Source organism: Hyperolius riggenbachi, chromosome 4 (assembly GCF_040937935.1).
Source record: "Hyperolius riggenbachi isolate aHypRig1 chromosome 4, aHypRig1.pri, whole genome shotgun sequence".
Classification (NCBI taxonomy): Eukaryota; Metazoa; Chordata; class Amphibia; order Anura; family Hyperoliidae; genus Hyperolius; species Hyperolius riggenbachi.
Genome location: NC_090649.1, coordinates 77,364,554 through 77,392,478, shown reverse-complemented (window position 1 = coordinate 77,392,478; position 27,925 = coordinate 77,364,554). Strand labels below are relative to the sequence as shown.

Sequence of the window (27,925 nt, the reverse complement as noted above, 5' to 3'; positions counted from 1 at the left end):
GGGGTGTTAAACCAGACAGTAACCACACTGTCAAGTGTTAATGTGTGTGGTTACAAACGCTCCCAAATGACTGCATTTGCTTGCGACTGGAAGGCACTTACTCCCGCAAATTGAGCAGTTAACCTGCGCATGTACCGGAGGCCAAAAAAAACTAGATAGTTACCTAAAAAGAGGGTAGCCTGTGGATTCTGCAGGAGCGTCCCATGTTCTGGCACTGTTGCTGCACAACGGACCGCCAAAGGGAATCCGACAAGCTTGTCAGATTTCTGGATGACACAAGAAGCCTCTGGAGGATCTAGAGAATTCCCTCTTAGGTAAGTATCTAGTCTTTTTCACCTTAGAGTCCTCTAGGGCAGAGTTCCCCAACCCTGTCCTCGAGGCCCATCAACAGTGCATGTTTTACAGGAAACCACAAACATTCACAGGTAAGGTAATTAGTGTCAGCAGAGCTAAATAACTAGCTGTGTGGATTTCCACAAAACGTGTACTGTTGGTGGGCCTCGAGGACAGGGTTGGGTAGGGTTTGCACAGTTTTGTAATTTATCTGAAAGGTGTAAACGTGCGTACACACCTCTCGATTTATGTCACCCATCAAAGATCAGGACTTGATCCCCTTGGTTGACATCGCTGGCTGTACAGACGCATGTCAGCTGTGTAGCTGACAACGCTTTCTGTAGCAATGCAGGGGGAGTGGGTGCACGTGTGCGGTGGCGTAGACAGTAGATTTTCCATCGCGAGGGTGAGTTGATCCACGGGGCGGATCGCTCACGGGTTTGGGGGCCGTTGTACACACATCGGTCTATCAGCTGAGGAGGTATTTATTGGTGCCTATTAACAGTACAATTTTTAGGGAACCAGTGTATTTTTGATTAGATTATTGTATAACAACAAAGATGCTGGTGAGTCCACTCAAACGCATGAAGAAATTATCGTTCTGCTCGGTGGATTTTTTTCAATGATATGATCATCACTGGTGAAGATAGGATCACAAGTTGGATTCTTCAGTGGCGTGGATGGATAAAATACAATAATTTCTTCCAGTGTGAATGAGCTTATTTGAAAATATGATCATTCGCAAAAATTGTATCGATAATGGGCACATTTAGCCTCTCGCTCCATTGGACAATAGATGTAGCTTGATCAAACCCAATGGCCTCACTTGATTAAAGGGAACCTTAAGCGAGTAAAATTATTTAAAATAAACACATGACATAGCTGAAAATGAATATTACATACTAACCTCACCGTCAGTTCCTCTCAGAATCTCGCCATTTTATTCTTACAGTGATGCCTTCCAGTTCTGACAATATTTTGTCAGAACTGAAATATACCAATTGCTGTCAGGTATATATCAGCAGCTGTCAGTTACAACTGAATGTGCAAGGTAATGTCCATGTTTCTCTAAGGTTTATGTGGGTGATATTACAATTTAACAGTGTGCTGACCAGGAAGCTGTTATGGGGTAATGGCCATTTGTAAAATGGAGGACGGAGAAATCAATTAATCACAGTGGACAAATGGGACGCAGGAGAAGAGAAAGAGTTTGAGAAGTAGATTACACAGGAGGCAAGTATGACCTTTGTATGGTTATTTTGACTTTTTATTTTCAGTTCAGGTTCTCTTTAAGAATTTCTGCATTCGGTAATGCAGAAAAGAGCATATTTTACCGATCACCTTCCCAAATGCCAATTCACTAAACCTATTACCACACTGGTAAAAATAATATTACCGACTAGTGAGGTAAATTACAGACTTGTGCGGTAAATACCTCAGATGACAAGAAATTGCAATTCACTAAGATTCAGGCCATGTTCATATTATGAAACGCGGACGGCCGTGCGTTCGGAACGCAACACATACGAGCACCTGCCATCCGCGTTTCTATACGCTGCGTGGCTGATACCATTCACTGAAGTGGATGGGTCAGCCGCGCGTTTCTGCAAAAAATGCGTGCAGCATGCGTTCCCGGACTGCACTGATCCGTAACGCATGCATTGTGAACTCCAGACAGTGCAGTCTATGCACTGTCTGATGTTCTTCGTGTCTGCCTCCTGTACGTGTTCCCGAAATGCGGATGGGAACGTGTGCAGTGTGAACAGGGCCTAAAGCATTCAGTAAAGTGTTCAGTATTTATCTCCACCTCTGACCAGCTGGTAACTCACAATCTCCATGTGGTGACACTGACAGATGTACCAGACAACCAATAGGGAGAGCCACACAGCCAATAGGGAGAGCCACACAGCCCTGCTTCTCACCTTACTTGTTGTGATACTCTGGAGGGCAGGACTATAGAACACAGAGCAGGGGAAGGAGACATTTTAAAAGCCTTTTTTGTATCCCTTTAGATGTGCATATCTATATACTATTATACAGAAGAGCACCCTCCAGTGGCTGCAGCACATCTAAAGGGATGCTGGGAATCCACTGAACAGAAAACTCCCAACTCATGCACACCACTTGTGGGAAGACTTATAGCTTCCTGCCCTCCAAAGCTGGTGAGACTTACCCAACAGGGCTTAGTGAATTGAAGCCAGTGATGCTCAAATACCCCTATTTAAAATTCGAGTTTGGTCGAATTCGAATAGTAAATTATTCGAGGTCAGTCGAATATTCGAGTCGAATAATTTTTACTATTCGATCTCGGACTTCGAGCTCACTATTCGAGTCGGTATTCGAGCTCACTATTCGAGCTGACTATTCGAATTGGCCTTAAATAGCTTCCAACACTTGTTTTGAGGGTGAATGATGCAAGAAACATCTTTTTTTCCAAGTAACAACAGCAAGTGATTATGTGGGGATGTTCCTTTAAAAAAAAATGTGGAAAGAGAAGTTGTGTCCTAAATTTTGTTCAGTAGTTGTTTCTTCTTCTTCTTCTTCTCCTCCTCCTCCTCCTCCTCCTCCTCCTCCTCCTCCTCCTCCTCCTCCTCCTCCTCCTCCTCCTCCTCCTCCTCCTCCTCCTCCTCCTCCTCCTCCTCCTCCTCCTCCTCCTCCTCCTCCTCCTCCTCCTCCTCCTCCTCCTCCTCCTCCTCCTCCTCCTCCTCCTCCTCCTCCTCCTCCTCCTCCTCCTCCTCCTCCTCCTCCTCCTCCTCCTCCTCCTCCTCCTCCTCCTCCTCCTCCTCCTCCTCCTCCTCCTCCTCCTCCTCCTCCTCCTCCTCCTCCTCCTCCTCCTCCTCCTCCTCCTCCTCCTCCTCCTCCTCCTCCTCCTCCTCCTCCTCCTCCTCCTCCTCCTCCTCCTCCTCCTCCTCCTCCTCCTCCTCCTCCTCCTCCTCCTCCTCCTCCTCCTCCTCCTCCTCCTCCTCCTCCTCCTCCTCCTCCTCCTCCTCCTCCTCCTCCTCCTCCTCCTCCTCCTCCTCCTCCTCCTCCTCCTCCTCCTCCTCCTCCTCCTCCTCCTCCTCCTCCTCCTCCTCCTCCTCCTCCTCCTCCTCCTCCTCCTCCTCCTCCTCCTCCTCCTCCTCCTCCTCCTCCTCCTCCTCCTCCTCCTCCTCCTCCTCCTCCTCCTCCTCCTCCTCCTCCTCCTCCTCCTCCTCCTCCTCCTCCTCCTCCTCCTCCTCCTCCTCCTCCTCCTCCTCCTCCTCCTCCTCCTCCTCCTCCTCCTCCTCCTCCTCCTCCTCCTCCTCCTCCTCCTCCTCCTCCTCCTCCTCCTCCTCCTCCTCCTCCTCCTCCTCCTCCTCCTCCTCCTCCTCCTCCTCCTCCTCCTCCTCCTCCTCCTCCTCCTCCTCCTCCTCCTCCTCCTCCTCCTCCTCCTCCTCCTCCTCCTCCTCCTCCTCCTCCTCCTCCTCCTCCTCCTCCTCCTCCTCCTCCTCCTCCTCCTCCTCCTCCTCCTCCTCCTCCTCCTCCTCCTCCTCCTCCTCCTCCTCCTCCTCCTCCTCCTCCTCCTCCTCCTCCTCCTCCTCCTCCTCCTCCTCCTCCTCCTCCTCCTCCTCCTCCTCCTCCTCCTCCTCCTCCTCCTCCTTCTTCTTCTTCTTCTTCTTCTTCTTCTTCTTCTTCTTCTTCTTCTTCTTCTCGTATTTCTCTTTTCAATTTTTTTTTAAAGAAATGCAGCTATTTTTGAGCGTAACAAATAGCTGGTGGGCGCACGCATGTTGGAAGCGCCATTGTATGTGCTCCCTGGCAGTGGAAACACAAAGACAGCAGGAGGTAAATTCAGCAGCAGGAGGAGGAGGATGAGTGTGTGGCAGCAGGCAGTCAATGAGGCAGGCAGCTCGCCGTGACATAATAGCCCTGGTACCTAGCGGTGATACCAGGGCTGTAAATAAACACAACAGGAGGTCCCAGACAGCGGTCGTGCAGCCCACATTGTGTCCAATACACAACTGGGACAACACAGTTTTCAACCCGGGCACCTCAGAAAAATTAAACCTTTTTTTTTTTTTAATGGTTTTTTGGTTTTGGTTTTGCAGAGTGGCAGCAGAAGAAGGTAATGCTGTGTACCCTGGCAGTGGGAAACACAGACAGACAGCAGAAGGGCAGTACACAGCAGCCCACTGTAGGTGTAAAATGTGTGGCTGCAGGCGACGTAATAGTCAAAGTGAACCAGGCTGGCTTAGTGAGCAGGAGCCAGGAGGTGGTAAAGGGTGGTAAGGCACATTAACGATGGTTCCGGCAGCCAGTTCATGTCCCCCTCTCGCCGACAACAGGGGCCAGGAACTCGCCTTCCACCCACGCCTGGTTCATCTTGAGAAACGTCAGTCTGTCCACAGACTTGTGAGACAGACGTGAGCGTTTCTCGGTGACCACGCCACCAGCTGCACTGAAGCAGCGCTCGGACAGCACGCTGGAAGGGGGGCAGGACAGCACTTCCAGGGCGTACTGCGCCAGCTCGCTCCAGATCTCCATGCGCTTGACCCAATACTCCATGGGATCAACAGGGGCATCGCTGTCAAGCCCGCTGTACGACCCCATGTAGTCAGCCACCATGCGGGTCAGGCGCTGGCTGTGACCGGAGGAGGATGCTGCTGCATGCATCTCCTCTCTAGTCACTGCTGCCGGAGCCTCTACAGTCCTGTAGAGCTCGTGGCTGAGAGACAGCAGGTCTGTGGGGCGCTTGCTGCTGCTGGATGCAGGCACCTGCTGCTGCCTCTGTGCTGGCTGCTGGACAGTGGGGGCGGAAGGCTGGGGGAAGGCTTCCTCCAAGCGCTCAACAAGGGCCTGCTGCAAGCTCCTTATTTGTTGCGCTGGGTCTCCTCCTGCAGGCGGCAGGAACTGGCTCAACTTCCCCTTGAGGCGTGGGTCCAACATCATGCTGATCCAGATCTCCTCCCTCTGCTTCATCTGGATCACCCTGGGGTCCCTGCGCAGGCACGTCAGCATGTGCGCTGCCATTGGGAAGAAGCGGGCCACGTCTGCTGGCACATCGACGTCAGTGCTGTCCTCATCCTCCTCCTCTGCCGCCTCATCCTCTCTCCACCCCCGCACCAACTCAGCTGCGCTGTGCTGATCCCCCTCATCAGCAGCCAGGTCAGGGACCTCCACCAAGTCCTCCTCCTCCTCCCCCTCAGAGGTGGACTGCGCAGCTGGTTGCCGCTCCTGCTGGTCCAAGGCTGCCGCTCCCTGTTCCAGCAAAGCATCGAGGGCCCTGTTCAGCAGAGAAACCAGGGGCACCCACTCGCAGACCATAGCATGGTCCCTGCTCACCATGTTTGTGGCCTGCAGGAAGGGAGCCAGCACAAAGCACACCTGCTGCATGTGCCTCCAGTCATCATCGGGGACGATGGACGGGATGTTGCTGGTCTTGTCCCTTCTCTGAGCTGCGGAAACAGTGGCCAGGGCAAGGTACTGTTTGACAGCGCGCCTCTGTTCAACCAGACGCTCCAACATCGCCAGGGTGGAGTTCCAGCGAGTCGGAACGTCAAGGATCAGCCGATGGCGTGGCAGATCCAGCTCCTTTTGCACGTCTTCCAGGCTCGCACAGGCTGCAGCCGAGCGCCGGAAGTGACGCACAACATTCCTTGCCGTTTCCAGCAGTTCGCCCATCCCCTGGTAGGTGCGCAGGAACTTCTGCACCACCAGGTTCAGCACGTGGGCAAGACAGGGGATGTGGGTCAGGTTTCCCCTGTCTATTGCGGCAACCAGATTGGCCCCATTGTCGGCCACCACCTCTCCGACTCTGAGGCCTCTGGGGGTCAGCCAAATCCTCTCCTGCTCCTGGAGTTTGGCCAACACATGGGTTGCCGTCAGCTTGGTCTTCCCAAGGCTGACCAAGTGCAGCAGCGCTTGGCAGTGGCGGGCCTTCACGCTGCTGCTGAGGCGGGGGGTTTGGCCAGGTGTGCCGGAGGATGGCAGAGGATCGGAGGAACCTGCTGCAGTTCCCCTGAGCCTGCGGGGTGGCACCACCCACTGTGTTGCTGCTGCTGCTGTGCCCGCTGCTGCTCTCCCATCCTCACCCCCTTCCACCAAGCTGACCCAGTGGACAGTGAAGGACAGGTAGCGGCCTGTCCCGAAGCGGCTGCTCCAGGAGTCCATGGTGACGTGGACCCTTTCACCAACCGCGTGCTCCAGCCCTCGCTCCACATTGGCCATCACAAAGCGGTGCAGTGCAGGAATGGCCTTGCGGGCAAAGAAGTGTCTGCTGGGGAGCTGCCAGTCTGGGGCTGCGCAAGCAAGCAGCGCACGAATGTCGCTCCCCTCCTGCACGAGCGTGTACGGCAGGAGTTGGGAGCACATGGCCCGTGCCAGCAAGCCGTTCAGCTGCCGCACGCGACGGCTGCTGGGAGGCAGAGCCCTAACCACCCCCTGGAAGGACTCGCTCAAAAGGCTCTGGCGTGGCCTTTTGCTGACACGGGAATCAGCAGACACAGCGGAGGAGGCCACTGAGGACTGGCTGCCAGAACAGGCCTCAGTGTCGGCGGCAGGAGTTGCAGAGGGGGGAGGAGCAGTGCGTTTCCGCACTCCTGCTGGTGCTGCTGGAGGAGCAGGAGGGCGGGTGGCTGCTGTTGCTGCTGCTGCTGCTGCTGAAGGCTGTGCAGTGATGGGTGTGGTGCCACTGCCAGCACCAGATGCCTTCAGCCTCTGGAACTCCTCATGCTGGTGGAAATGTTTAGCCGCAAGGTGGTTGATGAGCGAGCTGGTGCAGAACTTTAAGGGGTCTGCACCTCTGCTCAACTTCCGCTGACAGTGGTTGCAAGTGGCGTACTTGCTGTACACAGTGGGCATGGTGAAATATCGCCAGATTGGTGACTTAAACATCCCCCTACGGCATGGAAGCGCTGCTGCCTGTCTCCCTGTGGTGGTTGGGGGGGGGGGGCTTGGGTGCGGCTGGTGGTGGTACTGGCAGATGCTGCTGCTGCTGAGCCTGAGACACCAGCAGGCTGTGGGACCTGCCTACTGCTGCTGCCAATGCTTGCAATGATGCGCCTCCTTGCAAGGCCCACAAGAGCATCCTCCTCCTCCTCCGAGCTGCTGAGGACGACATCCCCTGGAGGTGGTGGCACCCAGTCTCTGTCTGTCACCGGGTCATCATCATCCTCCCCCTCCTGAAACATGTCCTGCTGGGATGAGGACCCCCCAAACTCCTCTCCTGATGCATGGATGGGCTGCTTGACTGTCGCCACAGTCTTGCTGTCCAATCCCTCATCCCCCAAAGTGCCCATCAGCATCTCCTCCTCAAGATCGCCAACAACAGCAGACAATTTACTCATGATGCCTGGGGTCAAAAGACTGCTGAATGACAGGTCGGCGAGTGACGGTGAACTGGCCTCCTCCCCAGACCCTGCTGGGCGGCTGCTGCGAACAGGGGTGGTGGTGGTGGTGAGGGTGGAGGCCTCGGATGCAGAGCTGATGGCGGGCTGCTCATCCTCCGTCATGAGTTGCACCACAGTGTCTGCATCCTTTTCCTCAATGGGACGTTTCCGACCCGGCTGGAGGAAAATGGGAGCAGGTGCTACACGCTGCTGCTGCTGTGTCTCTGCAGCGTGAGTTGCAGATGCTCCTGCTGGGCGGCGCCCAAGGCGTCCACGGCCAGTGGCTATGGGAGGAATGTTAGCCACTGACGCTGCTGCTGCTGCTGCTGCGGAACTGTGCATGGTGGCGCGCCCGCGGCTTGCCACAATGCTGCTCCCTCTCCTCCTTATTCCCTTGCTGCCCTTCCCCTTGCCCAAACCGCGCTGGCTGCCACTTCCAGACATCTTAAATGTTTTGGGCGTATAGACAAAAGTTTTGTAAAAGGGCGGGTGAAAAGTGGGGTACTTTAATGGAGTGGGTTGGTTGGTGAGGTGACTGAGTGAGTGTCCCCTAGTACAGTAAGTAAGTAGTAACAGTCAGGAAGTACAACTAGCAGTTACAATAATCAGTAGTAATCACAAGTAAATTTAGTGTGTGTACACTCAGACAGTGAGTGCACGCACGCAGGAGCTAGTAGCCTATGAACACAGTGACTGAGTGTCCTAGACTCCTAGTACAGTAAGAGTAAGTAGTAACAGTAAGTAGAACTAACTAATTACAATAATCAATCAGCGATCAGAAGGAAATGGAGTGTGGGTGGTGTGTGTACACTCAGACAGTGAGTGACCGCACGCAGGAGCTAGTAGCCTATGAACACAGTGACTGAGTGTCCTAGACTCCTAGTACAGTAAGAGTAAGTAGTAACAGTAAGTACAACTAACTAATTACAATAATCAATCAGCGATCAGAAGGAAATGGAGTGTGGGTGGTGTGTGTACACTCAGACAGTGAGTGACCGCACGCAGGAGCTAGTAGCCTATGAACACAGTGACTGAGTGTCCTAGACTCCTAGTACAGTAAGAGTAAGTAGTAACAGTAAGTACAACTAACTAATTACAATAATCAATCAGCGATCAGAAGGAAATGGAGTGTGGGTGGTGTGTGTACACTCAGACAGTGAGTGACCGCACGCAGGAGCTAGTAGCCTATGAACACAGTGACTGTCTGACTGAGTGTCCTAGACTCCTAGTACAGTAAGAGTAAGTAGTAACAGTAAGTACAACTAACTAACAATAATCTATCAGTAATCAGAAGGAAATAGAGTGTGTGTACACACAGACAGTGAGTGAGTGCACACACGCAGGAGCTAGCTAGTAGCCTATAAACAGTGACAGTCAGTGAGTGTCCTACTCCTAGTACAGTATAACTACAATACTATTAGTAAAGGACAGCAGAAATACTGGTATAGATGAGAGAAATAAACAGAGGACAGCTGCCCACAGAGGCAAGGCCCCCCTGAGGCCTAAACCTGTAAGCTTGCAGCAGCTGCCTGTCTCTAATGTAACACACAAGCTACTAACTAAAATACAATGTCTATCTAACTAACAACAATATAGGTGTATATGGCAGGTGTAGGTGAGCAAAAACGCTAGGTAAATGATCACAATAGAGCACTTGCTAAGCCAAAGCACAAAGGAGCAACTCTCTCTCTGTACAAGTCTCAGGCAAGCATGGAGAAACGGAACATGGCGGCCGCTATTTATAGGGTAGGGGCTGGCCAGGGTCCCCCTCTGTGATTGGCTGCCGTCAGAGGGCCTGGGAGCCCTCTGATTGGCTCTAAGGACATCAATCTGGGCTATGACGCTATTCGAGCTCGGTACCGAGCTCGAATAGCGCCGTTTGCTCGAATAGCTCGAATAGTGAATGGGCTATTCGAGTGTACTCGGATAGCCCATTCGAATAGCTACAGCTATTCGGAGCTCGAATACCGAGCTCGGATAGCTGAAAAAGAGCTCGAATATTCGAGCTACTCGAATATTCGAGCTCTGCTGAGCACCACTAATTGAAGCATGCTTTCTGTTATATTATCTACCGCATACAGGAAATTTTGAAGTGAATTTGGAAAAAAAAGTGTGAAATACTGAATGTGGTATTTTACAAACCTAAATTATTTTACCGAATTGCCCTTAGTGAATTGAGGCCAATGTGTATGACTCACAGTAGCTGAGACAAGTGTTGATACTTTGGCAGGCAAACGTTAGTGTCTGTACAGAGCTTAAAGCTGCCTACAGACGCTTGTAATGTGTCGGCTGATCTGACAGTTTTCAGTGTCATTAGGCAAGGATTGGATGTCTCTACACGTCTTATGGGATCCCTGGGACCAAGTCTGCTAGGAGGAATAGTGATCCAAGCAGGTATCTTATTGTCAACTTGCTGTTATATTGCTCCTTAGCAAGGGGTCTCCTGCCTCTCTTCTCCTTACTCCATAGATATGAACATGGCATTCAGCTGTGCTCAGTACGTATGTTCATACTTATGCTGCGTATATTTATAAAAGCGCAAGTTAACAAGGGCGCAGATTTTGTGGGCAAAATATCAGTAATTTTTACAGATAACTATGGCCTAACCAGACCCCATTCTCATTTGAACCTACTCTTTATTGATGCTTAAACCAACCCCCCCATCCGATCCCTAACCTACCCCCTCAACTGAAGACTAAATGATCCCCCAGCTGATGCCTAACCCTAACCAACCCCTTCCAATTGATCCCTAACACTCACTAATTCCCCAATCCAATGCCTACCCCTAACCGTACACCCCAACTGATCCCTAACCTATCCCTTCCCGCCCAACTGACCCCTTCCAGTTGATCCTTTACCCTCACAGGCTCCCCAAACCGATGCCAAAGCTAACCGATTCCCCCCCCCCCCCCAACGATCCCTGAACTACCCCCAACTGTAGCCTAACCCTAACCAATGCTGCAAATTGCTGCCTAACCCTAACCGACTCCCAAACTGATCCCTAATGTACCCCCCCAACTTATGCCTAAGGGCCCATTTCCACTAGGATCGGTGCGATGCGGCTACATAGCCGCATCGCACCACAGGTGTCCTGAAACACATGCACAGCAATGGAAGAGTTTCCACTGCGTGCATGTTGTGCGGAGCGGTGCGGTGCGATCCGAGAATCTGCAGCATGCTACAGATTCTCGCACAGCCGTATCCGCCCGCAGCTGCATCCTATCTCTTCAATTCACTTCCGCATCGGGAGATGCGGAAGTGACGCGGGCGGCGGCGGAAGTGATGCGATGCAGCTAGGTAGCTACATTCGCATCACTTTATTAGTGGAAACCGGTCCTAACCCTCACCGATCCCCCAGCTGATGCCTAACCCTAACCAATTCCCCTTAACCAATACCTAACCATACTCCGTGCCTAGCTAACTGACACCCCCTCCCGCCACCTTTTGCCATTATATTTTTCCCATTAGCACTGCACCCTTAATACTCCTGCCACACCACCGAAAAAAGTTATAACTGCAAAAGCATTGAAGAAAAAGTGTTTTTATGTCACATTATTTTAACACTATCCACCTTAGCCCGTTTAAAAAACGGGCTCTAGTGTATTACTGCCACACGTGTATGTGCTCACCCGTCTGCCTGCGCACACACCCACCCAATTGACTGGCCCCGTCCTTCTGTCCAAACAGTCCGTGCTGCGCACATGCGCAGTAACAAAAAGCGCGGACCCAGGGACCCAAAAACACAGACGCACAAAAAATGCACACGAAAAAGACCCTGCACATGACAGAAAACTCGACCTTTCACGCACAGCCATGTGTGCAGCCAGCCTTATAGCTCATTTAAGATAGTTGCTCCACCTCCATGTGCCCATATATAGCACAATAACATTGTATAGTACATGTCAGAACTCTGTATGTACTTACCCGGCCTCCATGTTTGCTGTACCTGGCTGTAGGGCTCCCTCTCCAGGATGCTGGAACACTGCTAGATATATTGCTGGAGCTCCCTGCACTAGACATAGCTTCCTGCCTGCCAGTCCCCTACTGGCAGCCCTGACAGGAATAGCTGGCTTCATCTCCTTGGCAATGGCTATCTTCAGTGTCTACCAGGGGGCCTTCCATTCCTCACAGTGAGCAGGGCTGTCCTTTGTTGTGCCTGATGAGAGGTCAAGGTGTGATAACAAGTTAAGGAACTCTGTATATCACTTCTGTGTGCTGAGGACTGTTGTACATAAGGGCTCTTTCACACTAGAGGCTGCGGTAGAAAAGGCTGAAAGTCAGCCTTTTGCTTTACGCCAATACATAGCATTTTCAAAGCGTTTTCAAAGCCTTTTGAAAGAGTTTTACAGCTCATATGAAAACGTCCTTTTTTTTTTCTTCTATAAAAATAAGTGAACAAGTCAGCTGTAAAACGCTTTGAAAACGCTGAAGTTGGCGTTTTCTATTGACTATCATTGAAACGCCAACAGCCAACTTCGGCTGTAAACAGCCCTGAAAAAGCTCCTGAGAGCGTTGAAACGCAACGCTCCAAAACGCCGAGTTAGATGTGAAAGGTAAAATGAAAGTCTATGGACTTTCTTTTACCTAGCAAAACGCCAACGTTAAAACGCCGAAAAATCCCTCTGGTTTAAAAGGGCCCTAAAGATTTACCATTATGCCATGCATAATTACCTCTTTCATTTAGTATTATAGATAAGGAGGGTGGGGGTGCTTCAAGGGGCAGTGGGGAAGTTCTTGTATGGTGTATGGCCACCAAGGGTCCTTTTACGCTATAGCAGTTGCTGTCAGTTGTAACTGAAAGGACAGCTGATGTGCAGTCCAGTGTCCATGTTTCCTTATGGCCTTTTTCACACTATACGCTAAAAAACTGAAAGCTTTTTCACAATGCACTCCTAAGGAGAAAAAAAAACGCATTAAAATGCACACACTAAAATGCATTAAGTGTAAAAGGGCCTTTAGGGTGCATTCACACTACATCCGTTGCATTGCAGAATTATTCTGCATGCCAACTCACTGCCCCTACAATTCTATTCGCCTGTTTACATCTTTGCTTTGTGACGGATCACGATTCTAACTCACTGCATGTAGGCTTTGAACGAATGTGTATTTTATAACATACACCATGTCCATTGCCGTTCACACACATTATAACGTGTGCTTTATGCAACACACACAGTATGAATCCAGCCTTAGGCCTCGTTCACACTATATGCCCTGCTATGCGCATTTCGGCATCGCATATGGTGTACGACACACAAGAGCGTTAGAAGTGCATAGATAGCACTTCTGATGTTCAGATTAGATGCACTGCGCAGCAGTGCAATACGCTATCGCACTGCTGTATGCGTTTTACAGCCAAGCACAGCGCTGACCCATTCACTGTAGTGAATAGGATCAGCAATGCACAGCGGCGATAATGTATGTTGCATTTCGATCACACAGCCATCTGTTTTAAGAATGTGAAAGAAGCTGCGAGCACACTTATCTGTGCAGAAAACCATACGTTTTCTGTCATATGCGTTTTCTCTGTTTTTGTGTTTTTTTCTTGTCCGTTTTATGCGTGTTTTTTCTGCGTTTCCATTTTGCATTTTTAATAAATATTTATAATCACCAAGTGAAGTAATACATTATTAGACAATTTTTTTTCCTTCAAACGCACAAAAACGCATTCAAATCGCATGTGTTTTTTTAATTCCCATAGGATAGCATTGTATGCGCATCGCATGTAAATAAGTGTGCTCCCTGCCTGTGGCTAGTTTCATGCTGGGGCATTGCGTTGCATAACCAGTAAAAACCCGATTATAAAGCAACAGAGGGGAAAAGGAAATGCAAATAGTGAAGCATACAGTTCATGAAAGTATGCTTCACTGCAACTGTAAATGAGCTGTCCAAGACCTTACAACATGCCTAACTCTAATGTTTTGCCTTTACGATGCAATTATATTGTCTGCCATAATGCACCACAACATGAACAGGCTGTTTCGTTGGAATGGAGAGGAGAGGAGAGGGGGCAGAGAAATGACTATGGGGCTCACTAGTTAGAGTGATGGGAACAATATCCTCACCTGTGGTTTAGACAAGATGATTCAGCAGTCTAGATCTCTTGCTGATATACATCCTACAGTCCCAGCAGATGCACCATGGTGGCGTAGTGCTTAGCACTCTGGCCTTGCAGCGTTGGGTCCCTGATTCAAATCCCAGCCAGGGCACTATCTGCACGGAGTTTGTATGTTCCCCCCGTGTCTGCGTGTGTTTCTTCTGGGCACTCTGGTTTCCTCCCACATCCCAAAAAGCTTACAGATAAGTTAGGGCCCTGTCACACCAAATAGCATTTTTGAGGGCAGTTTTGTTTTTTAAAAAAACGCCTCCATTAACTTACATTAAAATCACTGTAAAATCGCAGCAAAATTACCACGATCCTGATTTTTTTGAAAAATCGTGATCGCTGCAATTTTTACGCGATTTTACTACCTAGTGTTCCCCATAGTTGTTACTTTGCCCCCTCTTCCCCATACCAATGAACCAGCCTATTCACGTTGTGGTGCATTGTGTCAGACAATTGCATCGTAAAGGCAAAACATTAGAGCAAGGCATGCTGTAAGGTACTGGACAGCTTGATTTTACTGCGATTTAATGTAAGTTAATGGAGGTGTTTAAAAAAACGGGAACGCTCCTTTAAAAACGCTATTTGGTGTGACAGGGCCCTTAATTGGCCCTGGTTGGGATTAGATTGTGAGCCCCTCTGAGGGACAGTAAAGTGACAAGACAATATACTCTGGACAGCGCTGCGGAAGATGTCGGCGCTATATAAATCCTACCTAATAAAAGCTAACTGTCCCTGTGTACTCCTGTCTCTGTGTCCTTGGGTCCGTGCTTTTTGCTACTGCGCATGTGCGCAGCATGGACCATTGAGACAGGAGGACGGTGCCAGTTAGCCGTGCGGGTGTGTGTGCGGTGGACGGTTGTGCGTGCATGCGCACTGACATGCGCCAGTAAGAGACAGACCTAGAGCCTGTTTTTAAACAGGCTAAGGTCTACTAGTACTAAATACAGTGGTTTGCAAAAGTATTCAGCCCCCTTGAAGTGTTCCACATTTTGTCATATTACTGCCACAAACATGAATCACTTTTATTGGCATTCCATGTGAAAGACCAATACAAAGTGGTGTACACGTGAGAAGGGGAACGAAAATTATACATGATTCCAAACATTAAAAAAAAACAAAAAAAACTGCAAAGTGGGGTGTGCGTAATTATTCAGCCCCCCTGAGTCAATACTTTTTAGAACTACCTTTTGCTGCAATTACAGCTGCCAGTCTTTTAGGGTATGTCTCTACCAGCTTTGCACATCTAGAGACTGAAATACTTGCCCATTCTTCTTTGCAAAACAGCTCCAGCTCAGTCAGATTAGATGGGCAGCGTTTGTGAACAGCAGTTTTCAGATCTTGCCACAGATTCTCGATTGGATTTAGATCTGGACTTTGACTGGGCCATTCTAATACATGGATATGTTTTGTTTTAAACCATTCCATTGTTGCCCTGGCTTTATGTTTAGGGTCGTTGTACTGCTGAAAGGTGAACCTCTGCCCCAGTCTTAAATCTTTTGCCGACTTCTTTTGCAGACTCCAAGAGGTTTTCTTCCAAGATTGCCCTGTATTTGGCTTCATCCATCTTCCCATCAACTCTGACCAGCTTCCCTGTCCCTGCTGAAGAGAAGCACCCCCAGAGCATGATGCTGCCACCACCATATTTGACAGTGGGGATGGTGTGTTCAGAGTGATGTGCAGTGTTAGTTTTCCGCCACACATAGCGTTTTGCATTTTGGCTAAAAAGTTCAATTTTGGTCTCATCTGAACAGAGCACCTTCTTCCACATGTTTGCTGTGTCCCCCACATGGCTTGCGGCAAACTGCAAACGGGACTTCTTATGCTTTTCTGTTAACAATTGCTTTCTTCTTGCCACTCTTCCATAAAGGCCAACTTTGTGCAGTGCACGACTAACAGTTGTCCTATGGACAGATTTCCCCACCTGAGCTGTAGATCTCTGCAGCTCGTCCAGAGTCACCATGGGCCTCTTGACTGCATTACTGATCAGCGCTCTCCTTGTTTGGCCTGTGAGTTTAGGTGGACGGCCTTGTCTTGTGTGTAGGTTTACAGTTGTGCCATACTCCTTCCATTTCTGAATGCTTGCTTGAACAGTGCATTGTGCGATGTTCAAGGCTTTGGAAATCTTTTTGTAGCCTAAGCCTGCTTTAAACTTCTCAATAACTTTATCCCTGACCTGTCTGGTGTGTTCTTCGGACTTCATGGTGTTGTTGCTCCCAATATTCTCTTAGGCCCAGTGCACACCAAAACCGCTAGCAGATCCACAAATAGCTAGCGGTTTTTGGTGCGGATTTCAGAGATTTGGCCCAGTGCACACCGAGCGGATTTGGATGCGATCCGCCGGCCGCATCCGCCTGTAAATACGCTTGGCTATTGTATTTCAATGGGCTAGTGCACACTGGCGGTTTGAGGTTTTTAGCAAACCGCAAACGTGCAGTAGGAGGCACGTTTGCAGTTTGCTACAAACCTCAAACCGCCGGTGTGCACCAGCCCATTAAAATACATTAGCCAAGCGGATTTTCAGGCGGATGCGGCCGGCGGATCGCATTCAAATCCGCTCAGTGTGCACTGGGCCTTAGACAACCTCTGAGGCCCTCACAGAGCAGCTGTATTTGTACTGAAATTAGATTACACACAGGTGCACTCTATTTAGTCATTAGCACTCATCAGGCAATGTCTATGGGCAACTGAATGCACTCAGACCAAAGGGGGCTGAATAATTACGCACACCCTATTTTGCAGTTATTTATTTGTAAAAAAAAAATGTTTGGAATCATGTATGATTTCCGTTCCACTTCTCACATGTACACCACTTTGTATTGGTCTTTCAGGTGGAATGCCAATAAAATTGATTTATGTTTGTGGCAGTAATATGACAAAATGTGGAAAACTTCAAGGGGGCCGAATACTTTTGCAAACCACTGTAAAAATAATAATAAAGCTCAGTCTGGCCACCTCATTTTAGCGTGTGTATAAAGCCATATGCTGGGAATACACGGTTCGTTTTTTAATTGATTAAAGGGACTCTGAACAGTAACTAGAATCAAAATCTGAACTTACCTGGGGCTTTCTCCAGCCCACCGTAGGTCGGGAGGTCCCGATCGCGTCATCACGGCAGCCGGCGTGACACTCAGGCCCAGTGTCGCCAGGAGCCGCCGGGGAGCCATTTCTGACCAAGGCCTGGGAGAAGAGCCAGATGGACGCCGAGGGACCTCCTGACTTACGGTGGGCTGGAGAAAGCCCCAGGTAAGTTCAGATGTTGATTCTAGTTACTGCTCCGAGTCCCTTTAAATGGTTAGATAATTTCCGACATGTCCGATCTCCAGTTCGATCATTTTGCCACTTGATTCCTAATAGAGGTGAATGGAAAAAGATGAGAAAAACGAGCGGAAGATAAGAGAATCGGGCAGCAAAATCGAGCGGAGAATCGAGCGGAAAAAAACTAACTGTGTATGCCCACCATTATGCCTTTTTACTTATGATTGCCAATCACTGACCAATTTTATCACCTCCAGATAATATGACGGTTTTCACAATCTACTCATAGCAGTTAATATCTGTTGACCCTCATACTAAAGGTGGTAAAATTGGTCAGGGATTGGCCATTCATAATTGAAGCCCCCTTCAGGCTAATTGGTCTCTGTCTGGATACTCAGAATCCCCGTCATCTCCGTGAATCAGGGCGTAAAGCGCATGTGTGGCCTGGCCATATGCGCGCCTCATCACGCTCCCATTGCCGGAATCGTTCTGCGCCTGCACAGGAGCGTGCGTGACTGGACTGTGCCTGTGTAGACTGGCCTCGACTGGCAGAATTACCGAGTCATCTAGCAGAGGATCCAGGTGGCGGAGGAGGATGGCGACGGACTGATGAGCCTGAAGGGTGCTGGAGGAAGCCCCCTGTTATAGATTTTTTTTAGGTCTCAGGTACACTTTAAGGGCTTGTTCACCCTAGGGGCGTTTTTGGCCTTTTCAAGTGCAGGCGATTTTTAAAATCGCCCACAAAACGCTTGTGCAATGAATCTCTATGAAAAGGTTCATATCAGCGCGGTTTGTGCGCTTTGCTTGCAGCAAAGCGGTGCCTGGACCATTTTTGGAGCGATTTTGCCTCAATGGAAGGTATAGGAAAAACGCAAACTTTTACTAAATCACTTTGTGCAGCGATTGCATTTGCGTTTTTAAAGTCACACTTTTATCAGAAGCGCAGTGGAGCGTCGGTTTGCGTTTTTAGGTGTGAATGAGGCCTAAAGGATACCACAGCCGAAATATGATGGAGATGTTCTCCTCTCTGCGCCCCTATTTTAACTTAAAACCCCCGGCAGCCTCTTCCGGGACGCTGGAGTCAGGCTTTACTGCACAGGCACTGGTCGGGCAGCACACGTCCTACAGCGCGCCCACGGCTTAGAGCTCTATGTGCAGGCATATGACATCAAGATTACGTTATGTGCCGTGCGCTCCCGGCTACGAGGCATGCGCTATAGGAGGCACGCAGCCCGACCAGCGCCTGGGCAGTAAAGCCTGACACCAGCGACCCAGAACAGGCTGCCGGGGGGCTTTTAGGTCAGATGGGGGAGCAGAGATGGGAGCGTTGGGCATCAGGACAGCTGACAGTGTATGCCTCAGGGGCGTAACAATAGACCCTGCAAGGGATGCAGCTGCAGGGGGGCCCAGAAGCCACAGGGGGCCCAGTCCTGAAAGACTGACAACTACAGTGGGTTGCAAAAGTATTCGGCCCCCTTGAAGTTTTCCACATTTTGTCACAGTACTGCCACAAACATGAATCAATTTTATTGGAATTCCACATGAAAGACCAACACAAAGTGGTGTACACATGAGAAGTGGAATGAAAATTATACATGATTCCAAAAATTTTTTTACAAATAAATAACTGCAAAGTGGTGTGTGCATAATTATTCAGCCCCCTTTGATCTGAGTGCAGTCAGTTGCCTATAGACATTGCCTGATGAGTGCTAATGACTAAATAGAGTGCACCTGTATGTAATCTAATGTCAGTACAAATACAGCTGCTCTGTGACAGCCTCAGAGGTTGTCTAAGAGAATATTGGGAACAACAACACCGTGAAGTCCAAAGAACACACCAGACAGGTCAGGAAAGTTATTGAGAAATTTAAAGCAGGCTTAAGCTACAAAAAGATTTCCAAAGCCTTGAACATCGCACAAAGCACTGTTCAAGCGATCATTCAGAAATGAAAGGAGTATGGCACAACTGTAAACCTACCAAGACAAGGCCATGCACCTAAACTGACAGGCCGAAAAAGGAGAGCGCTGGTCAGAAATGCAGTCAAGAGGCCCATGGTGACTCTGGACGAGCTGCAGAGATCTACAGGTCAGGTGGGAGAGACTCTGTCCATAGGACAACTATTAGCCATGCACTGTACAAAGTTGGCCTTTATAGAAGAGTGGCAAGAAGAAAGGCATTGTTAACAGAAAGCATAAGAAGTCCCGTTTGCAGTTTGCCACAAGCCATGTGGGGGATACAGCAACCATGTGGAAGAAGGTGCTCTGGTCAGATGAGACCAAAATGAAACTTTTTGGCCAAAATGCAAAACGCTATGTGTGGCAGAAAACTAATACTGCACATTACTCTAAACACACCATCCCCACTGTCAAATATGGTGGTGGCAGCATCATGCTCGGGGGGTGCATCTCTTCAGCAGGGACACGGAAGCTGGTCAGAGTTGATGGGAAGATGGATGGAGCCAAATACAGGGCAAACTTGGAAGAAAACCTCATGGAGACTGCAAAAGACTTGAGACTGGGGCGGAGGTTCACCTTCCAGCAGGACAATGACCCTAAACATAAAGCCAGTGCAACAATGGAATGGTTTAAAACAAAACATATCTATGTGTTAGAATGGCCCAGTCAAAGCCCAGATCTAAATCCAATCAAGAATCTGTGGCAAGATCTGAAAACTGCTGTTCACAAACTCTGTCCAGCTAATCTGACTGAGCTGGAGCTGTTTTGCAAAGAAGAATGGGCAAGGATTTCAGTCTCTAGATGTGCAAAGCTCGTTGAGACATACACTAAGGCTGCTTGCACACCAAGACGTTACAGGCGCACGTTAGTGCGCCTGTAACGCTCCCCCAACGCACAGCAATGTAACACAAGTGGGCTGTTCACACAGCCCACGTTGCGTTACATGTAATGCTGCACGTTCGGTGCAAAGTGCAGCATGCTACGGCGTTGGAGCGGCTATAGCCGCGTTAGACTGTTTGCACATGCGCAGTGGGGGGCGGAGAGGAGGCGGGGAGAGCCAGCTACAGTAGCCGCGCACATGGCTACTTAATATTAACTGCACTGGCGGCAGCTGATTGGCCGGCGGGACCACGTGATGCGGAGTGTCTCGCTCCGCATCACGTGGTCCCGCTGGCCAATCAGCGCCACTCTGGGAGACATTATAGGAATCGAGCCGCCGAACGCGGCTCACTCTACCGTCGGCTTTTGCAGCACCATACGTTGTGTTAGGTGCACGTTATGCGACCTTAACGTGGCACCTAACACAACGTCTTGGTGTGCAAGAAGCCTAAAAGACTGGCAGCTGTAATTGCAGCAAAAGGTGGTTCTACAAAGTATTGACTCAGGGGGCCGAATAATTACGCACACCCCACTTTGCAGTTATTTATTTGTAAAAAATGTTTGGAATCATGTATGATTTTCGATCCACTTTTCACATGTACACCACTTTGTATTGGTCTTTCACATGGAATTCCAATAAAATTGATGCATGTTTGTGGCAGTAATGTGACAAAATGTGGAAAACTTCAAGGGGGCCGAATACTTTTGCAACCCACTGTAAGGGCAAGGAGAGAAAGAACTTTCTGCTCTCTGCACAATTGTTCTAATGACTGCATCTGCTCTGCCACTGATAATGAATCATACAAAGTTTTGTGGACAAAGATTTGTAGACAGTCCCTATGCAGCATTCAGCAGGGTCTTGTGTTCAGCGCTGTTCTATCCCCAGTCTTTCTACCCCTCCTTTGGCAGGAGGGGGCCCCATCCAAAGTTTTGCAGGGGGGCCCAGTGATTTCTAGTTACGCCCCTGGTATGCCTGCTCCGACGTTTCTTATTTTTGCTATGTAACGATGCTATCTGAAATGGGGTATAGCTTAGCAACAACAACAAAGTAGTTTTCGCTGATGATAACCGCTGCTGATACATTTTATCACTATGTTCAGGTTATATATAGTGCATGTTAACTTCAGGGTCACTCGAAACTTGCTAATTGCGCTCGCAGTTATGGGTGTCTGGATGTAGAGGCAAGACCAGGCTCTCGCAAAGTTGTTCTGTAAAACTAACTACCAGAAGTGTTAGGTCAGCTTTTTTGTTCTACAATAATTGGAATTATTAGGGGCAGAAATGAATCTTCGCATGGGGCTAATTAGATTTGGAGGCTAATGATGAAATAACTGACGGCTTGATTAATTTGTCATACTGTCTGTTAACAAATCATTCGCATCTGATTAGCCTCATGCAAAGTTCCAGTTCTGGCCCTGCTAATTCCAGTTATTGTAGAATTAAAAAAATGAGTGTTTAGTTGCTCTTAGCAGAGCCGAAACATCCACAAGACAAACCTAGGCAATTGCCTAGGGTCTGGAGAGAGTCTAGGGGCCTGTTAGATGCTAGCCCCGACCAAATCTAACAAAAAAAAGCCAGGTGAGGCCCCATTCACGTTTTGCCAGCGTTTTCTGCCAAACGCTCAAACACTAGCGATTTTGAAAGCGCTAGTGTAATAAAACTCTATGGGCCCGTTCTTACTTGGGTGATTTGTGCTAATAGCCGCAAATTGCCCAAAATCGCGAAACGCAAACGCGTAGCCTGCACCATTTTCTGACGATTTCCCGTCGATCGTGTTTCAGTGCTATAGAAGCGCAAAACACGATCGCGGAGAACTCACTGCACTGTCCAGTGATTTTTCCGTGTGAAATCGCGGAAAAATCACTCCCGCAAAACGCCAGCAAAAATCGCCGGTGTTTTGCGCTTCTAAATGTGAATGAGGCCTAACTATTGGTGGTGGGCAAAAAACTGCTATCTTGTCCAGGGCCCCATTTCGTCTTAATCCATTTTTGGCTCTAAGGACTGATGCACACCGGAGCGGTTCTGGAGCGTTTTTGAAAACGATAGCTGTTTGAAAACTGCTTGGGTAATGTATTTCAATGGGCTGGTGCACTCCAGAGCGGTTCGTTTTTTCCACAAACGCAAACTCGGGGGCTGCTGCAGTTTTTAGATTTCTGAGGCATGTCTGCCTCAATGTTAAAGTATAGGAAAGTGGAAAACCGCTCTGAAAAACGCTACATCAGAGCGGTTTTCCAGGCGTTTTTGTTACAAAAGCTGTTCTGTAACAGCTGTACTGTAACAAAATATAAAATCTGCTACACAAAAACACTCCAAAACACTCCAAACTGCATGTGATTCCGATTTTGAATCGGTTTTTACATCCGATTCCGATTTTTAATCGTTACTGCATGCTGCGTTTTTTCCTCCGTTTTTCTGTTGTTTGCATTCAGGGAAAATCGGAATTGCAAATCGGAAACAGAATCGGAATCGTAAAACAGATTTGCAGTGTGCAGGGAGCCTAAACATGCCTAGAATCGCTCTAAAAATCTGCTTCAAAAACCTCTAGCGTTGTGCTAGAGTTTTTTGGTGTGCACTGGCCCTTAGGGTTCAAATCCACTAGCAGCCTTTTTTAAGCGCTAGTGATTTGAAAAGCTCTTGCTAATGTAAGGGTAGTAAACCACTAGGGATTTTGGGCAGCATTTTGGGACAGTCAGCGATTCTCAAAAACGCTTTGCCAATGAAAGTGAGTGGAGGCGAACCCATGAGTGCGATTGCAATTAGGGGTAATTGCAATCGCAGGACATGCACAATGCAAGGTATATAAGTGCTGCATAAATCACTTATCAAAGCAAGTATGCAGCACTTTGGGGGGGCTAAGCGATCGCATTTTAAATAAAACTTTAAATACTAACCCGGTGTCTTGATTTCCTTCTTCTGTCCGTAGCTCCGCCCCTAAAGGAAAAGGTCACAGGAGCTTCTCTGATTGGTCCTAGAGAAGCACCTATGACCTCTTCCTTTAGGGGCGGGGCTACGGATGGAAGAAGGACGCCTGGTAAGTATAATAAAGTTTTATCTAATAAAAAAAAAAAAAAAGAATCACAAATCGGAAGCGCTGTACAGTTTACTGTACAGTGCTTCCAAGCATTGGGAAATTGTGATTGCAAACGCCCTAGGAATCACTGCACACAGCGCTGCAGCGATTTTAAAGCGCTGCAGCGATTCCTAATGGGTTCTGGCCTCAGGCTATGGGTGATTTTTGTAAAATCACATCGCTCCAGCGGGATCACACCCATAGCATTACATTAGGAAGAATTTTTTGAAATCACAAGAGCTTAGAAATGGCTTATGTACTGCTAGTGGGTTCCCGCCTTAGGCAACGTTCATAGTGGTGCAGCATAACAAGTGCTCTGTAATGAGGTTTTCTGCTTTGCAATGCACCAACTGTAGGGATGTTAACAGCGCGGGGGGGTACAATGACGTCTCAATGCAATGACGTCTCAGCAGTACCTCAAATGTGTTTACATTGTCAGTGAGGCATACTTTCATTGTACTGTATGCCCTAGTGTATGGTGGCACTGCAGCGGCAACATGCGGTGCAACGTTTTTGGGACTGTTGCAATGCGATTGTAGAATAATTGCACTACGAAATATAGGAAGTGTGGAATGTTCCATGTGTGGCCATCCCGCTCCTGCGACTGGAAGCGTTCTGCACCTGCGCACTGCTGGGCCGCGCATTCACAGTAAGTCTCGGCTCCTGAAGTTACAGGAATGATCGAAGCAACAGAGGAGGACAGCAAGGGACTGATCAGGCCGAAGGGGGCTGGAGGAAGCCCCAAGTATGTATAAAAGTTTTGCATTTCATCATCTCAGGTTTACTTTAAATAAAGATACAGTATTTATACTTACCAGGCGCCTGTATTTTCAACTTCCTTCCGTGGCCCCCTCCACTAGCAGTAGAGGTCACAGGCTCTTCTCTGATTGGTCCTAGAGAAGCACCTATGACCTTTTCCCCTAGGGGGCGGGGCTACAGAAGGAAGCCGGACACCTAGTCAGTATATTAAACAATTTTATAGGGGAAAAAAAACGAAACGCTAATCGGAAAAAGCACTGTACAGGTTACTGTACAGGGCTTCTAAGTGTCGGGAATCACGAGCACAATCGCCCTAGGAATCGCTGCTCACTGCGCTGCGGTTATTTCACAGCACTGCAGCAATTGTTATTGGGTTCCAGGCCTAAGGTTCCTTTTACACTATACGCAGTGCTGGATTTACCATAAGGGCCCGTTCAGATCAGAAATGCGGATGGCCATGCGTGCGGAACGCGTGCGGACCGCAACGCGTACGAACGCATGGCCATCCGCGTTTGTGTGCGTTGCGTGGCTGATCCCATCACTGAAAGTGAATGGGGCAGCCACGCGTTTTTGCAAAATCTGCGTGCAGCATGCGTTCCCGGACCGCACAGGTCCGGAACGCATGCAGTGTGAACATCAGACATTGCACTCTATGCAATGTCTGATGTCGTGCGTTTTGGCCACCTGCACGCGTTTCCAAAACGCGGCTGGAAACGCGTGCAGTGTGAACGGGCCCTTAGGCACTGTTGACACGTGCCTACAGGCGCCTGATGATGGAGAGGCAGCTCCCTCTCTCATTCTCTATTCAGAGTCCTAATCAAAGCGTAAATGAGAGGTTACTTACCCGGCTCTCAGCATTCCACGGATGAGATCTCCCTTCAGTCATGTGCATCTCTAGCTACCTAATACTGAGGTTCCTCTGGCTACCTAATACTAAAGGGCACCTGTAGCTACCTATGATGGGCATGGTAAGTAAAGGAGAAGTGATAGCTAGTACAGCCAGCCAGTATACTTGCTGGGTGGTTCACCGTGGGTTTGTTGGTTCATGGAGGGTGAAGTCTAAGGTGCCAGGACAACTGTGCCTATAGGCTCCCGTTATGTAAATCCAGGCCTGACTATACACATTGCGCTGTGATGAGATCGCACAGGAACAGTGGTGAGAAGTCACACTGCATGTTAGAACTGCAATGCGAAAATAAACTGTGAAGCATACAGTACACTGAAATTATGTGTTCACTGTCACTGTAAACACACGTCCGGTTAAAACACACCATACATTGCGTTACTCCTACGGAACTTACCACACCCATGCCCGATGTGAACATACCATAGAAATATACCGGTAATTGCATCATATTGCAATGCAATTATATTGTCGATCGTGACAGAATGCCACTTTGTGGAAGAACCCTAAAGGAAATACTGAGAATCCACCATGAGGAGTTGGATTAGTCCAAAAGATTTGTCAGATCTTTACTACCTACTGAAAGTGACACAGTAACAACGTTAATTTAAAAAGCCTTTTGATCTGAACATGTGTACATTCTACATGTATGCATGCATACACATGCATACACATGCATTTTACCATTCAGGCCAGGTGCACACATAGCAGAAACACTAGCGTTACGGAAAATGCTGCATTCTTGCAGCTAATGGAAGTCTATGGGCTGCAGGAAAAAAACATTTAAAAAACGCATATGCGTTTTATATGTGTGGGTTTTCAAAAACGCTAGTTTTGTTGCATAGTATGCAAAAAAGCATGAAAAACGCACATAATGAAAGTCAATGAGAACGCAATGGTATGCGATTCTCATACATTTTCCAAAAAATTGTTTTATGATGTATTTCCGCTTCCTGTTGTCTTCCTATTGATTTGCATAAATGGAAATATAAAAACGCCTTAAAAATGCATATGCGTTTTGTATATGCGAACCGCAAATGCATTAAAACGCACACAAAATGCTTGAAAAACTCATCTGCGGCAAAAAAACGCGAACGCACTAAAAACACAGCAAAATCGCACAAAAACCGCACACAACATGAAAACATGACATAAAACGCAGCCTTTCATGTTATGTTACGTGTGCACCCAGCCTTACAATTTAGCACGATAGTGGTCCTTTGAGAAAAAGTTGTCACGTTGGATCACATAATCTCTGCACGTTTACTGACCAGCTATCACTAAGATCTCATATCACCCAGGCAAAGGCAGCAGTCATCACCAGCATATATGCCATGCATCTGATGCTTGTTCTAACCGTGTACTCTGCATGGAACATCTTTCTCTACAGACGCCATAGCCTTTAATCATTTTAATAATCCAATGTGTGAAAATGTTCAAGCCATAATTATGCTGCTATAAATTGATTAAACTGTCTCCTGTCATTTCCTGCAAACTTTTTAATTTTTGCAGGTGTACCTTATCATTAGTTTTTATATCATTCTTCACTTACGCAAGCATCAGCACTTTTTTTTTTAACATTTTTTCAATGAAGGTTTTTTTCGGTAAAAAGGGTACTGTATTAATATTCCGCAATTTTTTTACGGGGCATGTGCGAGATTTAGAAGCCTGTGAACAGGTTGAAGAGTAACTCCAATGAAAATAATGTAATAAAAAAAAAGTGCTTCATTTTTACAATAATTATTAAATAAATATTATTATTAAAAATGATTTAGTCAGTGTTTGCCCATTGTAAAAGCTTTCCTCTTCCTAATTTACATTCTGACATTTATCACATGGTGACATTGGTGACATTTTTACTGCTGGCAGGTGATGTCAGTGGAAGGAGATGCTGCTTGCTTTTTTGGCAATTGGAAACAACTGTAAACAGCTATTTCCCACATTGCTATGAAGTTCAGGACAACGAGACAGAAAATTGCCAGGGCCATGGTCCTCATAGTTTCCTGTGGGAGGGGTTTCAACACAATATCAGCCATACAGTGCCTGATGATCCGTTTGTGAAAAGGAATAGATTACTCATGTAAAAGGGGGTATCAGCTGCTGACTGGGATGAAGTTCAATTCTTGGTTACGGTTTCTCTTTAAGGCTCCCTGCACACTGCAAATCCGTTTTCCGATTCCGATTCCGATTCCGTTTCCGATTCCGATTCCGTTTCCGATTTTCCTTGAATACATTCAACAGAAAAACGGATCAAAAAACGCAGCATGCAGTTAAGATTAAAAATCTGAATCGGAATCGGATGTAAAAACAGATTAAAAATCTGAATCTGAATCTGATTTGCTTGCAGTGTGCAAGAGGCCTCAGGCTCGGTCCACACTACGTCAGATGCACAACATCCATAGCATGTCCTGTGTGGACACACTGGGCCCATTACAGTGTCCATTGCCTTGTTTATACTACACACCATTGTGTATCTGTTTGTCTGCTGCCGCCACCACTTGGCTTCTTCGCTGCTGCCACTGAGGACAAGTTGAAAGAAAAGATGGCTCCTGAGCTCAAACCACCAACCATTAGGGTTCTTTCACACTAGAGCCCTTTTTCTGTGTTTCAATACAAACTCAAAACTTTGCGTTGACCAAGGTAAAATGAGAAGTCCATAGACTTTCATTTTACCTTTTACACCCGATGCTGCGTTTCAATGTGTTGCAGTACGACGCACCCGGGTGCATTTTCCCAGTCGGGTTAATTTATTACTACCGCCGCTACTACGCGGCGCACCATAGATTACCAACGACACGCTGCAGGCTATCAATGCGTGCAGGAGAACGGCTCCTGCACACGTTGTCTAATGTGAAAGAGGTCTTAAGACAGCAGGGAGTCAACCAACAAACACCCGGATCCCACAAAGGTGTAAAGTCAATTACCTTTTTTTACAAGCTTAGGGCTGAAGATACAGATCAGCTTGCCTGTGTGTAATGTGACAAACAGAACATGCTAGCGGCCACTGCTAGCAGCGGCCTTAAAAATTCAGGAATCCACCTGGAGTCCTGGACCCTGTTGGTGGTGGCGGAGAAGGCAGACAAGCAGCCTGCAGGCAGAGATGCTGTGGTGGGGACCGCCTTCGTCTTGGGGCAGGCAGTCACACGGCGTGCAGGCAGAGATGCTGTGTGTGGGGACTGACTAAAGGTGGGTACACACGTCAGATAAAAGTCTTTGGAAAATGAAAGATCACAGACCAATTTTACCCCCTTCCATGTAGTATGAGAGCCATACTCTACACAGTCTATTCTATGGAGCTGAACTCCCCATCAAATAAA

At 48.1% G+C, this 27,925-nt stretch overlaps 1 protein-coding gene across 5 annotated transcripts in view; it reads right to left on the bottom strand.

Annotated features, from left to right (window-relative positions):
• Positions 1–12,421, bottom strand: part of KLHL29 (kelch like family member 29) — a 1,379,660-nt gene extending 1,367,239 nt beyond the window's left edge. For all 5 annotated transcript variants that reach the window (XM_068280223.1, XM_068280220.1, XM_068280224.1 and 2 more), the window contains exons 1-2: positions 12,351–12,421; positions 11,604–11,835 (exon numbers count right to left, since the gene is read on the bottom strand). The gene's annotated coding sequence lies outside the window, so the exon portion shown is untranslated. The remainder of the gene's footprint in view (positions 1–11,603; positions 11,836–12,350) is intronic.
• Between the last annotated feature and the right edge of the window lie 15,504 nt (positions 12,422–27,925).